Raw genomic sequence first — 21,520 nt, 5'->3', positions numbered from 1 at the left:
GTCGGGATTCGAATCCCGGACCTTGCATATATTATGCATTGTCCATACCAACTGAGTTAAGCTCACGAGGACTTAAAACGCAGACTTTAAACATAAGAGAAAAATTACTACAACTAGCTAAACAATATAATGATCTTAAAATCATTGTCTTGTGATTAGTGCGAGAATTGACACTTACAATATAAAGACTAAATTATCCACATTCATTTTTTTTTCTTCCCCCCTTTTTTTAATCGCGATGTAAATGACGGGCCATCACATTCTTTTCAAAAAATTATCTAACTCTATTTTTTTTATGCTAAAACATGGTGGAACCTATTTACCCTTTTTTGTTAGCATCAAATATATAATATGTAAATAGACTATAATGAAAACATCAAAGAATGAGATAACAATAAAGTTATGAAAACGCGAATATAATTTAGTCAATATAGTACAATTTTACGTTCGAAAAATGAGATTATGGTACATCGCGAGGGAATACAAATTTAGAAAATAAGAAGAGAGAATAAATTGGAGTATTTATTTTGTATTATAAAAAGAAAAACTTAATTTTTTTTTATTAAATCTCTATTGTCTTGTTCAAGTTATTGTCTTGTTCAAGTTAGGTTGAGTGAATTTCAAATCGATAAAACCAAAATCCAACTTAATAAAGGTGAGTTAATTAAAATAAAAACCAAGTTCATCCGATTATCCAACTCAACCGACCATTTGTGGGTTGAGTTGGTTGGATAGAGTGGGTTGAGAGAGTTGACACAAACAATATATATACACCATAATTATCACACATGTTGCCAAAGGACAAGCAACTTAAATAATTTCGTGAAGTTGCAGCCACTTCTACAATTATCTTATCACTTGAGGAAATTCTTGGTCCCTTCCATCAACCACAGTATTATCATGGCCTCAACCTCAACCACAAAAAACACATGGAGAAAAATGGTCCCAACTTTGTGGAAATATCTAAATTTAGAAAGAAATAATTGGGCAAGGTAAGAGAGCACGTGCTTCACGAGGCAACAAATAGTGAAACTTGTCAGTAGGTAAGATAGCCAAATAGACATGCAAGGGTTTATTTGGAAAACATGTCTTTAAATTTTTTCATGAATTCATACCTAAATGAATTAAACATGAGCAAAATATTTTTGTACACCGACAAAATAAAGTTCATTATTGGTGTTGTGGTCCAAATTAAAGCTTCATATTTCTCATTATAAATACTAAGCCTCTTGGTAAACAAATTAAACACATATTTGCTGCTTCAAAAAAAAAAAAAAATTGCCAACATGTCTTCTCTAAGATCTACCATGTCATATAATTCTAAAACAACCTTTGATGAGAATCTTTGGGTGATTCATGTTCGAAAAACCCTAGAAGAAGAGTTTGAGGAGGAAAATGGTGAATTTTCTATATCCATTTTCAATGTGCCAAAGCTTCTTATGGCTAGTGATCCAAATTCTTATGTTCCACAACAAGTTGCAATTGGTCCCTACCATTATTGGCGTCAAGAACTCTTTGAAATGCAAACTCACAAGCTTGCATCAACAAAAAGATTCCAAAAACAACTACAAAGTGTCAAGATAGATAATCTTGTTGACCAATTGAGAAAGTTGGAACAAAAGATTAGAGCATGCTACCACAAATTCTTGGATTTGAACGGCGAAACCTTGGTGTGGATGATGATTGTTGATGCATCATTCATACTTGAGTTCCTTCAATTTTATGCCATGAAAGAAGAATCAAAAAAGATAATTTCTTCCAACATGTCTCATTTTGTAAACTATGTTGGGAGGAGATTATCTCCTAATGCAATTTTGAGGGATATTGTGATGCTTGAGAATCAAATTCCATTATTTGTTTTGAGAAAGATGCTTGAGTTAAAATTCTTTTCATCACAAGAAAATGCTGATGATGTGTTGATATTAATGTGTATAAGGTTGTTTAAAGAGATTTCACCCTTCAAGATGTTTGAAGAGTATCCTAACATTCAAGTCTTAGAGTGTGCACATTTGCTAGATTTTTTGTATGACATGATTGTGCCAAAATTAGAAAAACAACATGGCATCATTGAAGTTGAGATTCAACAAGAAGTGGATCAACAAGAAGGAGATGAAAAATCATCAAATGATTCCATCCATGTTAAGAAATTTTTGAGTATACTTTGGAAATTGCTTTCAAAGTTAATCAAAGGGCCTTTGCATGGAATCAAAAAGGTACTTATATCTGCACCTCTAAAAGTCCTTAAAAAGTTACCTTGGGAAAACATAACCAACCTTCCAGGAATCAAACTTGTAAAACAACCTATTGAACACCTTTTAAACTCTCAAAAGAAAGAAGAGGAAAAACCAAAAGATGAAAACTCTAGTACTCTAAAGAACAAAACACCCTTGGTGGAGGAAATCACTATTCCTTCTGTTGAACAACTTGTGATTGCAGGGGTTAATTTCTTACCTACAAATGGAAGCATATCAAGTATTAATTTTGATGCTAAAACAAAAACTTTTCATCTTCCCACAATTAGTTTGGATGTGAACACCGAAGTTTTTCTTAGAAACTTGGTTGCATATGAATCATCGGTTGGATCGGGACCTTTGGTTATAACTCGTTACACAGAATTGATGAATGGAATTATAGATTCCGAGAACGATGCAAAGATTCTAAGAGAAAAAGGGATTATTCTAAATCACTTAAAAAGTGATAAAGAAGTGGCTAACATGTGGAATGGAATGAGCAAGTCATTGAGATTGTCAAGGGTGCCATACTTGGATAAGACTATTGAAGAGGTTAACAAGAGTTATAATAATACAATGAAGATCAAGATTTGGAAATTTATGAAGTCTTATGTGTTTGGTTCATGGCAGTTTTTAACATTCTTGGCTACCATCTTCCTCTTGTTCATGACAGCCTTGCAAGCTTTTTGCTCTGTCTATACATGTCATCGCTTCTTTGACAAGGCACTAGAGCTTACATCTCCGGACACAAATTAATTTTGCTTAGAGAAGCTCCATCTATTGCTTAAGTTTCTCTATAAAATGCTATGTGTGATATGTACAATGATCATATAATGTTAAACTATGATGCACTCTTTTTAGAATTCTTGTCACCTATATTGATTATTAGAACTCTTAAATAGCCAAAGAATTTTTTTGAAAATTTAGCGCTCAATTTACTTGAAACTTGTAAAAACAATAGCAATTCTAGGCTTCTATAAATATATACTAGCCAGGTCAGAAACATTAAAACATTACCAATATACATAGTTCTAGAAAACCACTCCAAACCAGTACACTTTTTTTCTTCTTTCAAAAGCAACAATTCAAGCAATTTATCAAATAACTTGTGCACAATGTGTATATGGTAAAAATACTCAAATGAGTTAGGAAAATAAAGATCACATTTCTTGGGAGGAAAAAACAAACCTGAAATTATCTTAATCTTTGTGTTTTATTCCTAACCAAAGAAAATAGAATTCAAATACAAAGAAAATGAACTCATAAAGATACAATCACCAAACCCTAGCCAATAAAATCTAACCTTGAAAGGGAGGTTTATTAGGACCAACTTCATTTGATTGCTTATTATTGGCAATGATGTTTTGAAATTTACTCTCCATTGTAGGCAATTTGAAAGATATTTTTCATAGATAATCGGGCTGAAAAGAGGGAACGCCATTATCGAGTTAAACAATTGATATTCCACGTAGTTGCATGATTAACCATAGATGAAAATGAAGGCTCTATATTCCACAATACTTGCAATGAATGCGGCTTGTCGCAGCCGTAGAAAATCTTCAAATTTTTTAGCAATTTTCTGAAGTTCAAGTATTAATCTGGAAATTAATGAATGCATGCACTTTCCTATTAATTATCAGAATTTGAATAGAATTTTGAGCAAAGTTGTATGCTTATATGGTTAACTTTTTAACCGATAAACAAAATGGTGAGAAATGCTTAATGTTTGTTTTCTTCTTCCATTACACCATTTCTTGGATAAAATTGCATCTATTGAGCAAACAAAATATATCTTCTATAAAGGTTGTCAAGTTATGGATTTAACATTCTTTTCTTATTTTTCTTTTCAAATGCAACAAAAGGTAAAAATGCTTTTTAAATAACCTCAGTGATACAATATTGACACCGAATCTTACATTTTGTTAGACATTTCTTTGGCGGGAACCAGGATGCAGTTGAGCTCTCCAATTATTGGAATCCATGAAATCCAGAAAAGGAACAATCCAATCATTCTAAAAAGAAACATTATTTAAGGTTACATATATATGTACAAGAGACATACCAACATCACCAAGTTATTGAAGTGACATGCTAGAAGTAGAAAGAATCCAACAAGGCAACATGTTACAAAACTCTCGATTCATGCCAAAAAGCTGAAAACTTAAATTTCACAAATGAGATAAATATAACTCCAAAACTAAAACTAGAATTGTGGTGTCTTAATTCTTTTCTCTAGTACGTCATAGCTAGGTGCAAATTGGCTACGACATTACATCTACATTTTTCCACTTTTCATCATTGTTATCTGCAGATCTGCCATATACTGTGTCTACCTAGGCAATTATCTTTTCTCAAAATTGCCCTTATCTTCCCTTTTCACAAGGAAAGCCCTTATCTTCATTTTACACCATATTTTTTTCCCAAACTAGACTGGAATAATAAGAATTCTTCTCTGATGTGGAAGATTAGTCTAAGCTGCAATTAATCACATAGCATACTAAGATTTTTCTTACCACTGCACCAATTTGCTGCAGTGGAACAAGGATCACGAACAAATGAGTCTGATACCACTGTTGGGTATCAGAGTAACAAAATAGTATGACACACAATATTTACGTGGAGACCCCTTAACAAATAAAGAGAAAAAAGCACGAGGTAAGAGTGGAGAACTTTCACTAAGAGGAAGAAACTACATGACCTCTCTTTAAATACAAGGAGATTATATTTAGATTGTAACAAAATAGTATGACACACAATATTTACGTGGAGACCCCTTAACAAATAAAGAGAAAAAAGCACGAGGTAAGAGTGGAGAACTTTCACTAAGAGGAAGAAACTACATGACCTCTCTTTAAATATTAAGAAACTATGAAAAAGAGTATTGATTCATTAGATTGGAATGAGAGTACATCATAGTATATATACATCAAAGAGTTGTACTATCTTATTCTAGATTGTACTATACAAATAGCAAGATGTACTACACTAATTTGGTTGCTTGTACTTCAAGTTATTTGTGTTCTCATGCTCCTTAGGTGTGGATGCTGTATTGTGTAATAGCCCCCCACAAGTTGGAGGGTGGTAGATGTCTAGCATTCTCAACTTGGAAAGTAAGAGACCAAAAGGTTGTGGATACAAGGCCTTTGTAAAAAAATCAGCAATTTGATCATGAGTGGTGACTGGAAGGAGTTTGAATATGCCAGCTTGCAACTTTTCCCTCACAATGTGACAGTCAATCTCAAGATGTTTGGTTCTTTCATGGAAAACAGGATTGGCAGCAATGTGCATAGCACTTTGATTGTCACAATAAAGTACAGGAAGCTGAACACAATTGACTTGTAAATCCCTGAGCAGATACAATAACCACTGCAGTTCACAGGTAGCAGTTGCCATGGCTCTATACTCAGCCTCAGAAGAAGATCTGGAAACTGTGGGTTGTTTCTTGGTTCTCCAGCATATCAGTGATTGTCCAAGAAAGAAGCAGTGGCCTGAAATGGAGCGCCTAGTGTCCTTACATCCTGCCCAGTCTGCATCAGTATAACCTTGAAGATGCAAACCTGGAGCTCGTGGGAAAAAGATGCCTTTGCCTGGTGAACCTTTCAAGTATTTGAGCACTCTAAGAGCTGCATTATAATGAGTTTGAGTTGGTTTGCTGAGAAACTGACTCAATTGTTGAGTAATGAAAGTGATGTCAGGTCTGGTTGTATTCAAATAGATCAATCTGCCAATGAGTCTCCTATAGCTTGAAATGTCAGTAAGAGGAGAGGAAGTATCATTGTATAGTTTGACAGAAGGATCAGAGGGAGTGGATACTGGCTTGGAACCAAGAAGACCTGAATCTTTCAGCAAATCCAAACAATACTTTCTCTGACATAGAGAAATGCCAGTATGAGAATGAGCAACTTCAAGGCCCAAGAAATACTTCAAAGTGCCAAGGTCCTTAATTTTGAATGCTTGGTGTAAGACATTCTTGATGATATGAAACTCAGAAAGAGAATTTCCAGCTAAAATAATATCATCAACATAAACCAAAAGGACAGTGAAGGTCTCAGAAGCTGACTTTATGAACAAGGAAGCATCAGAAGCAGCCTGTGTATAACCATTAGAAATGAGTAGTGCAGTGAGCTTTTCATACCACATTCTACTGGCTTGTTTGAGACCATACAAGGATTTGGACAATTTGCAGACTTGATTAGGTTTGGAAGTTGATAAACCTGGGGGAAGCTTCATGTAAACATCTTCATGAAGATCACCATGAAGAAAAGCATTGTTTACATCTAATTGGTGGAGAAACCAATGATTAATTGAAGCTAAAGCAATAACCAGTCTGACTGTAGTGACCTTTGCAACTGGTGAGAAAGTATCAAAATAGTCCAATCCTTCAATTTGGTTGTAACCTTTAGCTACCAGTCTAGCTTTATACCTCTCGATAGAACCATCAGCATTGTACTTGATTCTATAAACCCATTTGCACCCTATGGGTTTGGTTTGTGAAGGAAGATCCACTATTGTCCAGGTACCAGTTTGATCAAGAGCATTAAGTTCAACTTGCATTGCTTGTTTCCAACAGTCAAATTTGATGGCCTCAGCATAAGATTTTTGTTCAACATGAGAAACAATAGACAAAGCAAATGTATGGTGAGAATGAGATAAATTTGTATGTGAAATAAAGTTGGATAATGGAAATGAAGTGCAAGCTTTATTAATATGAGATGCAGAAAAATTAGATGAAGGACATATGTAATCTTTCAGGTAAGATGGAGTTTTCTTATTTCTGGAGGAAACTCTAAGAAGAGGGGATGAATTAGGTGTGGATGATGGGAAATTGTGGATGCTGTGGTTAGTAGGTGAAATAGGTGGTGGAGGTGAAACTGGTTCATGTATAACAGGGGATGAGGAATGATACTGCCAATTGGATGTAGGAGAAGGAGTTTGTGAGTTATAAGGCAAAACAAGTTCATGAAAAACAACATTTCTAGAGACAAATATTTCTCTAGTGTCAAGATCATAAAGAACATAGCCCTTAGTGCCTGACTTGTAACCCAAGAAAACAGACTTTCTTGCTCTAGATTGAAGTTTTGATCTATGAGCAAGAAGAGTGGATGCAAAACATAAACAACCAAACACTTTAAAAGAATGTATATCAGGTAAAGAGTCATATAAAAGCTGATAAGGGGATTTTTGTTTGAGGAGAGGAGTAGGGACTCTATTGATTAAAAAAACTGCATGAATCACAACATATGACCAGAAAATTTTGGGAAGTTTAGATTGGAAAAGTAAAGCTCGAGCAATATTGAGAATGTGTTGATGCTTTCTTTCCACTCTACCATTTTGTTGAGGAGTTTCAACACATGATTTTTGGTGTATGATACCTTTAGAGGCATAGAATTCAGAAAGAAGGAACTCTGGGCCATTATCTGTTCTGATGTATTTGGGAGTTATTTGATAGTGAGTATGAATTAATTGGACAAAATTTTTGACATGACTAGAGACTTCAGATTTATTTTTAAGTAAAATGACCCATAAGAATCTAGTAAAGTCATCAACAATGGTAAGAAAATACTTATGTCCATGAACAACAGTAATGGAAAGGGGTCCCCAAATATCAAAATGCAATAGCTCAAATTTAGAGGAAGCAATAGAAGTACTCAAATTATAAGGCAATTTTCTTTGTTTGGCAAAATGACAAATGTCACAGATTGCTTTATTATCAATAGTAATAGAAGAGTACAAATGATGCATCATGGACAATCTTTGATTGGACAAGTGACCCAATCTAAAGTGCCAGATTGCATTGGAAGGGATACTAGAAACATGACTATTTGAAGAAACATCATTACAAGGTTGTAAAGACTCTTTATTTGATGGAGAACTGGCAGAAGTAATAGAATGAACTTGAGGTGAAGCAGGAGCAGAAGGATGCAGTCTATAGAGACCATCACAAAGATTACCCAAACCAATCATCTTCTGGGTTTGCACATCCTGTATGATACAAGTATTAAGCAAGAAATGCACATGATAAGGTAAAGTTTGACAAATTTTAGAAACAGAAACAAGATTAACTTTGAAAGAAGGAGAATAAAGAACATGAGTGATGTGAAAATGAGGTGAAAAAACAACTGTACCAGCATATTGAACTAGTACAGATGAACCATTGGGCAAGTTAACTTGAATAGGTTTGATTTTGTAATATGAATGAAACAAATGCAATGATGAACAAATATGTTCATTGGCTCCAGAATCAATGAGCCAGTGATCAGGAGGAACATGTAAAGAACAAGAGAAAATAGTGTTTATACCTGAGGTAAAATCAATAGAAGAAGGAAAGGAGGATGTGGTGACATGATTGGTACTTGCAGGATTAGAAGGAGTTGCTGAAGGCACCAAAGAAGATTGTTGTAACAAGGATACAAGGTGACCATGTTTTTAATAGCAATACTCCACAGTATGATTAGTTCTATGGCAAAAGGTGCAATATCTAGAGTTGTTTTTGGATTGAGAGGCACCAGAAGGCTTACCACGTTGAAATGGTTTTCTTGCATCTGAAGCATTAACCAAGATGCTAGAGTCTTCAGTAGAAACTGGTGGAGTAGGTGCAGTATTGTTGCTCTCCTCTTGAACCACCATAGAATATACTTTGTTTATGGAAGGAAGAGGATCCATGAGAAGAACCCGAGTCTTCACAACAGAAAAGCTATCATTCAAACCAGTAAGGAATTGAATCACTTGATCTTCCATTCGAAAATTGCGAGCAGCACGCATGGATTCACAACGACATGGAAAAGGACAAGTGCACATAGGCATGGGACGATGAGAGTTAAGCTCCTCCCAGAGAGACTTCATTTCTGTGAAGTAATCAAGCACATATTTATCACCCTGCTTCAAGTTGTTGATAGCAGAACGAAGGGAAGCAACACGAATGCGATCAACCTTCGAAAATTGTTCTTGTAATTCAATCCAAACGTCAACAGCGTATTCATGAAAGACAATAGTTTGAGCTATTTGCGGTGAAACCGAATTGATGATCCAAGAATGGATCAAATTATTGCAACGTTCCCACGCATTTCTGTTCAAATCATCCACTGGAGGAATTGGAACAGATCCATCAACAAAAGCAAATTTGTTCTTCGTTCCAAGAGCGCGTTTCATAGAACGACTCCATGCAAGATAGTTGGAACCGGTGAGAAGTGGTGTAACCGTAACCGAATTCGGTCCTTCACTAGGATGCACGTAGTAGATGGAATCAGTGTTAGGTTGCTGAATAATGATTGGAGCTGCACGAGGAGGCATGATCGAAGACAATTGAAGAAGATGAAGCAAGAAACCGAGTACAGAAAAGAAGCTTGCAGAAAGCTCAATTCGCCAAAGAAAGCGAAGAAAAAAAACGAGAAGATGAAAAACGAGGAAGAAGAAGAAGAATCACGAAGGATTCTGAAGGAAAATCAAGCTAGAATGAAGGAAAGAGAAAAGCTTGCAAAGCAAGCAACAATGGCGGAAGCGAGAAAAGGATCGTAACTAACTTTCTCTTGCATGAGGAAGAGAGAGAAAGAAACTGATACCATATTAAGAAACTATGAAAAAGAGTATTGATTCATTAGATTGGAATGAGAGTACATCATAGTATATATACATCAAAGAGTTGTACTATCTTATTCTAGATTGTACTATACAAATAGCAAGATGTACTGTAACATCCCAGACTGCTTACAGGACTGCCGACTAACCCCACAAACCAACACAAGTCTTTTCAGCATGCTTTGTCCTCACTCACATGCTTACCGGGAAACTTCCCGGTAGGTCACCCATCCTAGTACTACTCCAAGCCAAGCACGCTTAACTGTGGAGTTCCTATGGATTGAGCTCCCGAAAAGAAGATGCATCTTGTTGATATGGGTAGTACCTAACAATTCTTATAAGCCTTCCTTCAACCATGTAGTCCCATACCTACACGGCCTCCGGATCCCTCTCATTCCGATGTGTTTCGGTTCCTACTATTGTCGTGGGGGTCCCTTGCGGCTTAAACCGTTCCCCTTAGGTCGGGAACCTTTCGTATCCACCTAGCGGGATATCGAAAGCCACGACGTGGGTGTTACATGCCCACCAGCTTCCGCCTGGTTCGTCCTCGAACCACACCGTACTGGGAGAGGTCTGCTCTGATACCAAGTGTAACATCCCAGACTGCTTACAGGACTGCCGACTAACCCCACAAACCAACACAAGTCTTTTCAGCATGCTTTGTCCTCACTCACATGCTTACCGGGAAACTTCCCGGTAGGTCACCCATCCTAGTACTACTCCAAGCCAAGCACGCTTAACTGTGGAGTTCCTATGGATTGAGCTCCCGAAAAGAAGATGCATCTTGTTGATATGGGTAGTACCTAACAATTCTTATAAGCCTTCCTTCAACCATGTAGTCCCATACCTACACGGCCTCCGGATCCCTCTCATTCCGATGTGTTTCGGTTCCTACTATTGTCGTGGGGGTCCCTTGCGGCTTAAACCGTTCCCCTTAGGTTGGGAACCTTTCGTATCCACCTAGCGGGATATCGAAAGCCACGACGTGGGTGTTACATGTACTGCACTAATTTGGTTGCTTGTACTTCAAGTTATTTGTGTTCTCATGCTCCTTAGGTGTGGATGCTGTATTGTGTAATACCAATCATTCCTATAAATAGGAGAAGACTAACACTAAAAGAAATCACAGAGAAACTATTTCCTCTCAGTATTTTTTCTCTCTCACTCTCTCAGCAAGTAAATACACCTAAAGTTGTTGTGCTTCTCGGATGGGATGATTTACAATGGTGCAAGTGACAGCCATTTACATTTATGGACGGTAGAAAATAAACGCTATGCCAACCAATATATGTTGACCATGTATTTTGGAACATGTATTTTGGCACCAATAAAAATACTGCCCATGTGATAACAATTCAACAAAAGGTGGCTTTATGGCTTCATACGTTCACATAAATGAACCTCCATGCCCTAAAAGAAATAACCATGAGTAACACATTCCTAATTGATCTAACAAAGTCATAACTAGTGCAAATTGTCCAAATTATAAGTACCGAACAAAGCATACATCTTTCATGAAAATTGCCAATATAATTTCTTCAGTGTAAGAGTTATTAAAAAAAAAAAAATGTCTTCTCTAAGGTCCACTATGTCATATAATTCTAAATCAACCTTTGATGAACTTCAATGGGTGATTCATATTAGAAAAACCCTTGAAGAAGAATTTGTAGAGGAAGATGGTGAATTATCTGTAACCATTTTCAATGTGCCAAAGCTTCTTATGGTTAGTGATCCAGATTCTTATGTTCCACAACAAGTTGCAATTGGTCCTTACCACTATTGGAGACCAGAACTCTATGAAATGCAAAGTTACAAGCTTGCAGCTACAAAAAGATTCTTGAAATCACTACAAAGTGTCAAATTAGATAACCTTGTTGACCAATTGACAAAGTATGAACAAAGGGTTAGAGGATGTTACCACAAATTCTTAGATTTGAACGGAGAAACCATGGTTTGGATGATGATCGTTGATGCATCATTCTTACTTGAGTTACTTCAAATTTATGCAATGCAAGAAGGTGCAACAAAAAGGGTAGTTTCATCTAGCATGTCACATTTAGTTGACTATGCTGGTAGAAAATCAGCTCATAATGCGATGTTGAGAGACATAGTTATGCTTGAGAATCAAATTCCGTTATTAGTTTTGAGAAAATTGCTTGAGTTCAAATTCTCATCAAAAGAAGCTGCTGATGAAATGTTGATTTTCATGTTAATAGGTTTGTTTAAACAAACTTCACCTTTCAAGATGATTGAAGAGTTTCCAAACATTAACGTCTCCGAAAGTGCACATTTGCTAGATTTTTTGTATGACATGATCGTGCCTAAATTAGAAACAGGAAATGACGTTACTATTGATGTTGAGATTCAACAAGAAGAGGAACAAGACAAAGGTGAAGATAAAAATTCAAAAGGTGAGTCTAGTTATGTTAAGCAACCATTCAATGAAATTTGGAGGATTCTTTCAAAATATATCAAAGGACCTATGAAATCACTCAAAAGGGTTGTATCAAGACCTTTGAAAGTGCTTGTTAAGTTTCCATGGAAAATCATAAGCAATCTTCCAGGAGGTAAACTTCTAAAACAACCTATTGAATCTTTATTTTTCTCTAAAGAAAAAGGCGATGAAGAAAAACAAGAAAATGAAAATTCTAGTACTCTTATGAACAAGCCACCTTTGATTGATGAAATCACTATTCCTTCTGTTGAGCAACTTGTGCTTGCAGGGGTTAATTTCTTACCTACAAATGGAAGCATATCAAGCATTAGTTTTGATGCAAAAACAAACACTTTTCACCTTCCCACAATTAGTTTGGATGTTAATACTGAAGTTTTTCTTAGAAACTTGGTTGCGTATGAATCATCGGTTGGATCGGGACCTTTGGTTATAACTCGTTACACAGAATTGATGAATGGAATCATAGACTCCGAGAAAGATGCAAAGATCCTAAGAGAAAAAGGGATTATTTTAAATCACTTAAAGAGTGATCAAGAAGTGGCTAACATGTGGAATGGAATGAGCAAGTCATTGAGATTGTCAAGGGTACCATTCTTGGATAAAACTATTGAAGATGTTAACAAGAGTTATAATAATGCAATGAAGATCAAGATTTGGAAATTTATGAAGTCTTATGTGTTTGGTTCATGGCCAATCTTAACATTCTTAGCTACCATGTTCCTCTTGTTCATGACAGCATTGCAAGCTTTTTGCTCTATCTATACATGTCATCGCTTCTTTGACAAGGCTCTAGACTTTACATCCCCAGACACAAACTAATTTTTCCTTAGAGAATAGTATGTACAATGATCATATAATGTTAAATTACGATGATTTGGATATTATTCAATGAAGAAAAATGTATCAATCGATTAATTAATAATTGAAGAAATTTGTGAATGATCGTGTGTTTTTATTTTCTTTATGAATCATTAATACGAATAATAATTGTTTTTTTTGGTTGTTAGCAACACACAATCGTACACACACTTTCTTTTATCAATTGAAATTTAAATGCTTCTTACAAGTTATGTGTATCCTACATAAATTTGATAAGGTCTACATAAATTTCTATCGATAAAAGAAAATGTTTTTTTAGAGGAAAAAAGTGTGTTAATTAAATAATGTGTTGTTAGAGTTTTTCTTTTTATATATGACTCTCCTCGTGGGCTTAGTGCTCGATAATTTTCTTGTTGCCTTTATAGAAATATTGAGTGTGAAAGTGGAGAATGTTCATCACATGGTTTGTGATGTAGTGGAGCCTTTAATTTAACGGCATTCAATGTGCCAACTTAAAAATGCATTTATGTTATAAAAAAAGCAAGTGGGATAAAGTGGAAGTAACCACTTATAATTAAATTAAGGGTTAATTAAGTTTTTAGTCCCTATAAATATTCACAGTTTTGTTTTTAGTCCCTATAAAATAAAATCACTTTTTAGTCCCTGTGACATTTTCCTTAAGCATTTTAGGGACTAAAAATGCTGATGAAAATTTTTTATAGGGACTAAAAATGCTGATGAAAAATTTTATAGGGACTAAAAATGTTGATGGAAAATTTTATAGGGACTAAAAAGTGTGATTTTATTTTGTACGGACTAAAAACAAAATTCTGAATATTTATAGAGACCATTTACTTAATTAACCCTTAAATTAAAAAGAAATGCTCAACGAAACAAACTTTAACTTTCTCTTCATTCTACTATATATATTCTTACTGATGATAATAATATGGTTCTTTGGCAACTTGTTATATCATAATGTTGTGCAAAACGCATGTTAATCCTACATGACACTTTATTAAAAGATTCACACTTCTAAATTACAATTAATTATTACTCCCTCCATTTCAAAATACATGTCCAATTTTTGCAATGTGCACTATTCACTTGACTTATTTTGACCATACTTTTTAACTAATGTATAAATACAAATATTAGCATGTAAGATGTTGTTTGATTTGTCTCGACAAATATTTTTAAAATATTAAATTTTTATAATTTTTTACTTTAGATAATTAAAGATATTAACGATCAAAATTGTACATTGGCATATGTGAAGTGGTTGACTTGGACATGTATTTTAAAACGGAGGGAGTAATTCAACTTTCATAAGAGTGCGTACTACCAACCTTGCATTGACTGTCAAAATAAAACATGAGGAACACACTTAATTAACTATTCAAATTCCACAAAAAAAAAGAGAAAAAAAAACCGTAAGTTTGCAACATTTTCTGATATCGTGTAACTTCTTAATGATTGATTGTTTATAACTTCTTGGGTAATAGTCGTAAATTCTCTCAAACTCTTTGTAACTTTTTGAAGAGTTTCTAACCTTTTCTGATATCTTGCAATTTTGCGAAAAGACTTTGTAACTCATCACAAAAATGTTTGTAACATGATTCAATATTAATGTAACTTTCCTGCTGATTAGAATCTTAATGAGAAGTTAATTATGATTGTTGTGTGTTGTTTTTGGATTTCCAAACTGTTATATTTGAATTTTCAAATTCTATTATCTATCGAAGTTGTTACTAGGTTGAGTCACGACCAGGTCGCTCTCTTTAAGACGTTTCGTGGCACTGCCCAAAATTATGCAAGACAGACTATCAACCACGTCGCCTCCAGAATAAAACAAGCCCAGCTACAACTGTGCGGTTAACTACTGCACTGTAGAAAACCGTTCGAGATTTACACCCTCAAATATGGTACTAAGACCACTCTGAAACCACTTTAGTATGGTATTTTTGCCATTCTGTTATGGTGCTGAGACCACTCAAATATGGTGTTACCACCATTCTAACTTTAATTTCTCCAAAACATCAATATGGCACTGCGACCACTCAAATATGGTGATACCACCATTTCTCCTCAAATAGAAAAAATATTGAAATAGTTTTTATATACCGTTAAGATCATTCTTAATTCCGACGGGACATTGTTATTCTAAATAGGGACTATGATCTTAAAAGTAGTCTTTATTCCGAAGAGACATATATTATCGAAGGGACTATGTTTTTAAGGTCATTCTTAATTCCGAAAGGACATTAAACCGAAAAGGGACTATGGTCTTAAGAACACTCTTAATTCCGAATGGACAGAAAAAGGAGATGAAGAGAAGAAATACTCGTCAACACAAGTCAAGAAAGGGAGAAGAGAGAAAGAGTTCCCACAACTCAATGAAACTCTTTGGTGTGATTTTTGAACTAGGTGAGCTCTCCTTTTATAGGGTGAGTTTGTAACTAATTTGGAAAAACTTAAGAATTAAGTAAACTTAAAAATTAAGCAACTCACAGATCAGCTCAAGTAACAAACTAATCGGATAAGTTCAAAAAGAAACAAATCCACTAACGAAGGAAAGATAGGAAATTCAGTTGGATTATCAATCTTATCACAACCAACATAAACTAAAATTATGGGGAGTGATATCCATGAATTAAAAATAATAATTACTATTATTTTCATCATTATCGGGTATTTAAAATTAAATACCGCAATTTAAACATTACTAATGTGTGTGTTCTATTTTATGTGGGACCCCCACATTCTATTTTTTTAATTCACACAACACTAGATCAAAGTTTAATTACTTAGTGTTTAATCTTCCAACCTTCCAATTTCTTTCCAACTTCACACCAATGTTCCAACAATCCCCCACTTGAATTTAAAAAAATGGTTTCAATAATAACGTCAAAATGTTTATATAAGGTTGCTAATAAACAAAGGTGTCTCCTACAACTTGAATCTTTGCATAGCGGATAATATTCCGATTAACAAGAGTTGCTTACAGCATTGAACTCTATCTCAGACATAGAACCCGCACACAAACCTTTTCATAAGGTGTATTCTAAAAGCCCGTGCGTTTATGGCTCTGCACGTGTATCCCAGTTTTAACGAACGCTCTAGGTATTCTGCCCCGAATACCATAGGAACCGGCCTCTATTCCACATTCATATAGGTGAGTCTATCAAGAGTACTCCTGTAGCTATGTACTCCACTCAACATAGAGTATAGATCTCATTAAGAGTTTCTATTATCTCATCCTTCTGTCGCTGCAGGAATCATGCTTTCATACTTTTATCATAGCATGTTCTATCACTTGTGACTTGTTATTACCCATTGAACCTATTTCTTGGGATCTCCAGTCATGTAGGTCGGGTTACCATCACTTGTGACCTTTGGACATTAGTCCCATCCTATTGGATGTGTTAGGACTTTCTTTCTAGTAATTCCTTTCGTCAAAGGATTGACTAATTCTTTATCAGTACGTACATGATCTACTTTAACCGTTCATTTTGAGAGTAGCTAGCTCTCTAACCCTTTATGTGTTCGTTCCTTAATTATCGTCTCTTTCCATTGTACTAACGATTCTCAATTTTTGTAATAGCTGCAGTACTATCACAATGAATTAACACTTCTGGAAACAGTTTTACCCATTAAGGGTTCTCAACTAGCAAGCAACTTATCAACTTGCTTCTTCACTAGTTTTCTCTAGTGTTCTCATCTCAGATTCATTCCATAGTGGACTGAGTCAATATCATTTGTTCAACAAATAACTCCTCCAGTGATGCTCAATGTGCAGTCATTGGTCGCTTTAAAACTCATCTGAAGGATGTTCTATTTTGTATCTTGTACCATTCAAGTGCAATAGGTTACTCCTCATAATTTAATCTTAGAGTCATAGTCTTGTTAAGGCACCTTATGACTCTTTCAATAGCATGGCAATGCTTCTCATTCGTCTACTAGTAAACTTGCACAAGAGTTTCACGACATTAACAATTTTGGGTCTAATACATTCAATGGCTTACCTAAGGACTGCCAATGATGCTCGCATATTCTATTTGTTTAACTCCATCTCAAGTGTTCTTACACTTGGATCATAATATATGCTTGCAAGTTTACGCTCAAATAAAAACATTTCCTTAAGATCTTCTCAACTTTGTGAGTTTCATCAAAAATGTTCTTTTTTTTTATCTAGTAATCTTGAAACCAAGAATTACTTCACCTTTGTCCAGGTCTTTATTATCAATGTTGTTGATAAACAATGATTTCACATAATTCATAACATGAATCTTTAAATCAAATATGAGCAAGTCGTCTTCATAGAGACATATGATCGTGCAAATATTATTTGTCACTTTCATTCACTTTATACTCATTCGATAGCATTAGAATGTCAAATTTTTCATGTCATTCCTTAAGAGTTTATTTTAGACCTCACAAAGAATTATCTAACTTACAGACCTTGTTTCCTTATTCATGAACCACAAAACTTTCAGGTTGTTCAATATAGATTTCTTCTTCTACTTCACCATTTAAAGGGCAGCTTTCACATCCATTTGGAGTACTATAGAGTTATGAACAGCGGCTAAAGGGACTAGTACTCTTATGGATATGATTCTAATGACTGGTGAATGAATATCGAAGAAGTCTATATTTTTCTCTTTGTCTAAAACCTTTGAAAACAAGGAGAGCCTTGTATTCATCAACCGTCCCATCAGGTTTTAGTTTTCTTTCCCAAAATCCAAATACAACCGACTGGTTTTGCAACTATGAGGCAAGTCAACCAAGTGTCATGTTTTGTTAGACTCTAGAAAATCCATTTCATCGTTTATTGCTTCTAGCCATAATTCAGCATCCAGTGAGGATATAGCTTCTTTAAGGCTTAGTGGATATTTTTCCAATGTATAAACCAAGTTCATACTCTTTAGCAATTTTAGCTTTCTTACCTCCTCGAGGTTCTATAACATCTCATACGATGTTTTCATAACTATTTCTGATTACTGGAATGTGATAAGATTTAGTGCCCCCACTAGTTCTTAATTTTTAAATGGGGAATTATTTTGCCCCCACTAATGTCGTGCTCACACTAGCGCCCCCACTATTCTTTAGTTAAAGGGGTAAATATTTTCATAGAAATCGGCATCGTTTTATTTTATGAGCACTTTAGCATTTAGGTCATAAAACATATATGTTTTGCTATTTGTAACATACCCAATGAATACATATTCATAGGCTATACTAGTGAGTTCAACTCTCTTGGGGTCCAAAATCCAAATATAGTCCAGACAATCCCAAGTTCAAGAATAAGACAAGTTGGGTTGTCTTTTCTTCAAAAATTTCTTAATTAGAATTTTTGTTCTTAGACTTGGGTACTCTATACAACATAAATTTCAATTTTCGTTATAAAAATTGAACATATCAAGCATATCAATTTTATTTTTCAGAATTCACAGTTATCAATAAATATGATAAAATATCATTTTATCATATTTCTAGTTTATGTGCCATCAAATTCGCAAATATCATAATTTATTAAGTTTAGAGATTCAAATTCTCTAAACACTGATTTATATGAACTTTTGGTTCGTTATCTTGACTGCAATAAATAAAATCTAATTATGTAACTTTGGAATTAAGTACAAGTTACTCAGAGTTTAAAATTAAACGTTTGTTCACATGTCAAATATTAAAAATCACACAACTAATAAAATAGAAGGAGAATTTTAATTTTAAACCTACCATTAAAGTGCAGTTTTTTTCTCCACATAAATGCATGATGCACAAGTCTCTCTATAAGTTTGAGTCAACTCAGTCTTATTCAATAGAAATCTCAGATTCTTTCTTATTTTTATACGATACATTTGGAACAAATTTCTCATATAATTTCTAGCTTATCAAAAAACCTTTTCCAGCTAGTCCATTCTTTGATTTTTCAATGTTCTCATTTTCATATAAATAAATAGTAATGTCCATTTGAATGGTAAACTTTTCCTGTTTGTTCCACAACACATTCCAACTGTTCAAAAGCTTTAGACAATTTGTTTCTTATCATGAGAATTATATAAAAACTAAGCACAAGCAATTCATATGGTGCCGATTGGAAAGGCATCAAATAGGCATGCGATTTAAGTTTCATCCGAAAAATCTTAGTTCATCAAATAACAACCTCTCATGATTTCTTTTCCGAACCAACCCCCCCCCCCCCCCCCCCCCCCCCCCCCCCCCCCCCAATTTTTTTTTATAACAAATTTGTCAATTTTTATCATTATCAATGATAATCACGTACAATTGGATTTTTTATTCACAATAAGTTTAAAACAGATTTAGACTTGTGTATGTGAATTTCTTAGTGTTGTTGTCATAACAACAAACATTTCTTCGTTTCAGTCGAAAGATGTATTTCTATAACTTGATTTAACCTTCTTGTATTTAGGGACAATTAAACCTCAATAAGTAACTTCTTCGGTAGACATAGCGGATTGAAACGTCTTAAAATTGTTGTTTTTGGATTTCCAAACGGTTATATTTGAATTTCCAAATTCTATTATCTACCGAAGTTGTTACTAGGTTGAGTCACGACCAGGTCGCTCTCTTTAAGACGTTTCATGGCAATGCCCAAAATTGTGCAAGGCAGACTATCAACCACGCCGCCTCCAGGATAAAACAAGCCCAACTACAACTGTGTGGTTAACTACTGTACTGTAGAAAATCGTTCGAGATTTACACCCTCAAATATGGTACTAAGACCACTCTGAAACCACTTTAATATGATATTTTTGTCATTCTGTTATGGTGTTGAGACCACTCAAATATGGTGTTACCACCATTCTAACTTTAATTTCTCCAAAACATCAATATGACACTGCGACCACTCAAATATGGTGATACCACCATTTCTCCTCAAATAGAAAAAATATTGAAATAGTTTTTATATACCGTTAAGATCATTCTTAATTCCGACGGGACATTGTTATTCTAAATAGGGACTATGATCTTAAAAGTAGTCTTTATTCCGAAGGGACATATATTATCGAAGGGACTATGTTTTTAAGGCCATTCTTAATTCCGAAGGGACATTAAACCGAAAAGGGACTATGGTCTTAAGAACACTCTTAATTCCGAATGGACAGAAAAAGGAGATGAAGAGAAGAAATACTCGTCAACACAAGTCAAGAAAGGGAGAAGAGAGAAAGAGTTCCCGACAACTCAATGAAACTCTTTGGTGTGATTTTTGAACTAAGTGAGCTCTCCTTTTATAGGGAGAGTTTGTAACTAATTTGGAAAAACTAAAAAATTAAGTAAACTTAAAAATTAAGCAACTCACAGATCAGCTCAAGTAACAAACTAATCGGATAAGTTCAAAAAGAAACAAATCCACTAACGAAGGAAAGATAGGAAATTCAGTTGGATTCTCAATCTTATCACAACTAACATAAACTAAAATTATGGGGAGTGATATCCATGAATTAAAAATAATAAGGGAAATGTTAATTTGTGCCCTTAGGGCGCAAGATAAAAATCTTAAAATTGAAATAAACAATAAATATTGTATTGAAAATATAAGCTTTTAAGATTATTATCATTATCTGGTATTTAAAATTAAATACCGCAATTTAAAAACTACTAATGTGTGTGTTCTATTTTATGTGGGACCCCCACATTTTATTTTTTAATTCACACAACACTAGATCAAAGTTTAATTACTTAGTGTTTAATCTTCCAACCTTTCAATTTCTTTCCAATTTCACACCAATGTTCCAACATTGTGTGTTTATTTTTAATGTGTTGAACATGATTATATTTAATTCTGATTACATTTGTATGATTCACGACATCAAATGTCAGCAGATGATTGGTTTGGGTGCGTTGGTGAATGGACTTTACAGACAAAGTGTAAACTCCAGCTTCTCATGCCGTCAGTTCCATTTATTCTTTGAAAAATGTTCCAATTTCTTGTAATAATGTAGTTTCTGATACTTACATTCCTTTGTCTGTTTTATGGCACTTTAGGCTAGGGTATTTGTCCAATAAAAGATTGTCACATATGACAAGTTTGTACCCTTCTATTTCATGTGATAATAAATCAGTTTATGACATTTGTCACTTTGCTAAACAAAGAAAATTGTCATTCAATCTCAGTTTATCTCATGCATATTCTATGTTTGAACTGTTTTCATTTTGATAAATGGGGTCCTCTCTATTTCATTTGTTAATGAACATAAATATTTTCTTACCATTGTAGATGATTTTAGTAGATTTGTTTGGATCATTTTGCTAAAAGCTAAGTTAGAAGTTTCTCAACATGTCCAACAATTCATCACTATCATTGAAAACTAATTTTCTACTACACCTAAGATTGGTAGAATGGACAATGACCCTGAATTTTTTATTCCTTCCTTTTATGCTTCCAAAGGTATTTTGCATCACTTGTCTTGTATTG

At 34.5% G+C, this 21,520-nt stretch overlaps 2 pseudogenes across 1 annotated transcript; both read left to right on the top strand.

Moving 5' to 3' along the window:
* Positions 1–1,260: 1,260 nt before the first annotated feature.
* On the top strand, positions 1,261–3,094 carry LOC146925906 (putative UPF0481 protein At3g02645 pseudogene; annotated as a pseudogene).
* A 7,732-nt stretch (positions 3,095–10,826) lies between these two features.
* LOC146925905 (putative UPF0481 protein At3g02645 pseudogene) lies at positions 10,827–13,201 on the top strand (annotated as a pseudogene). Its single transcript, XR_015033981.1, has one exon. The product of XR_015033981.1 is annotated as a putative UPF0481 protein At3g02645 pseudogene (transcript).
* The last annotated feature ends 8,319 nt before the right edge of the window (positions 13,202–21,520 follow it).

The sequence above is a fragment of the Medicago sativa genome, chromosome 4, assembly GCF_051527215.1.
Source record: "Medicago sativa cultivar Bolivia chromosome 4, Bolivia_mono, whole genome shotgun sequence".
Classification (NCBI taxonomy): Eukaryota; Viridiplantae; Streptophyta; class Magnoliopsida; order Fabales; family Fabaceae; genus Medicago; species Medicago sativa.
Note: the sequence above shows the minus strand (reverse complement) of the source record. Positions and strands in the feature narration are given on the sequence as shown.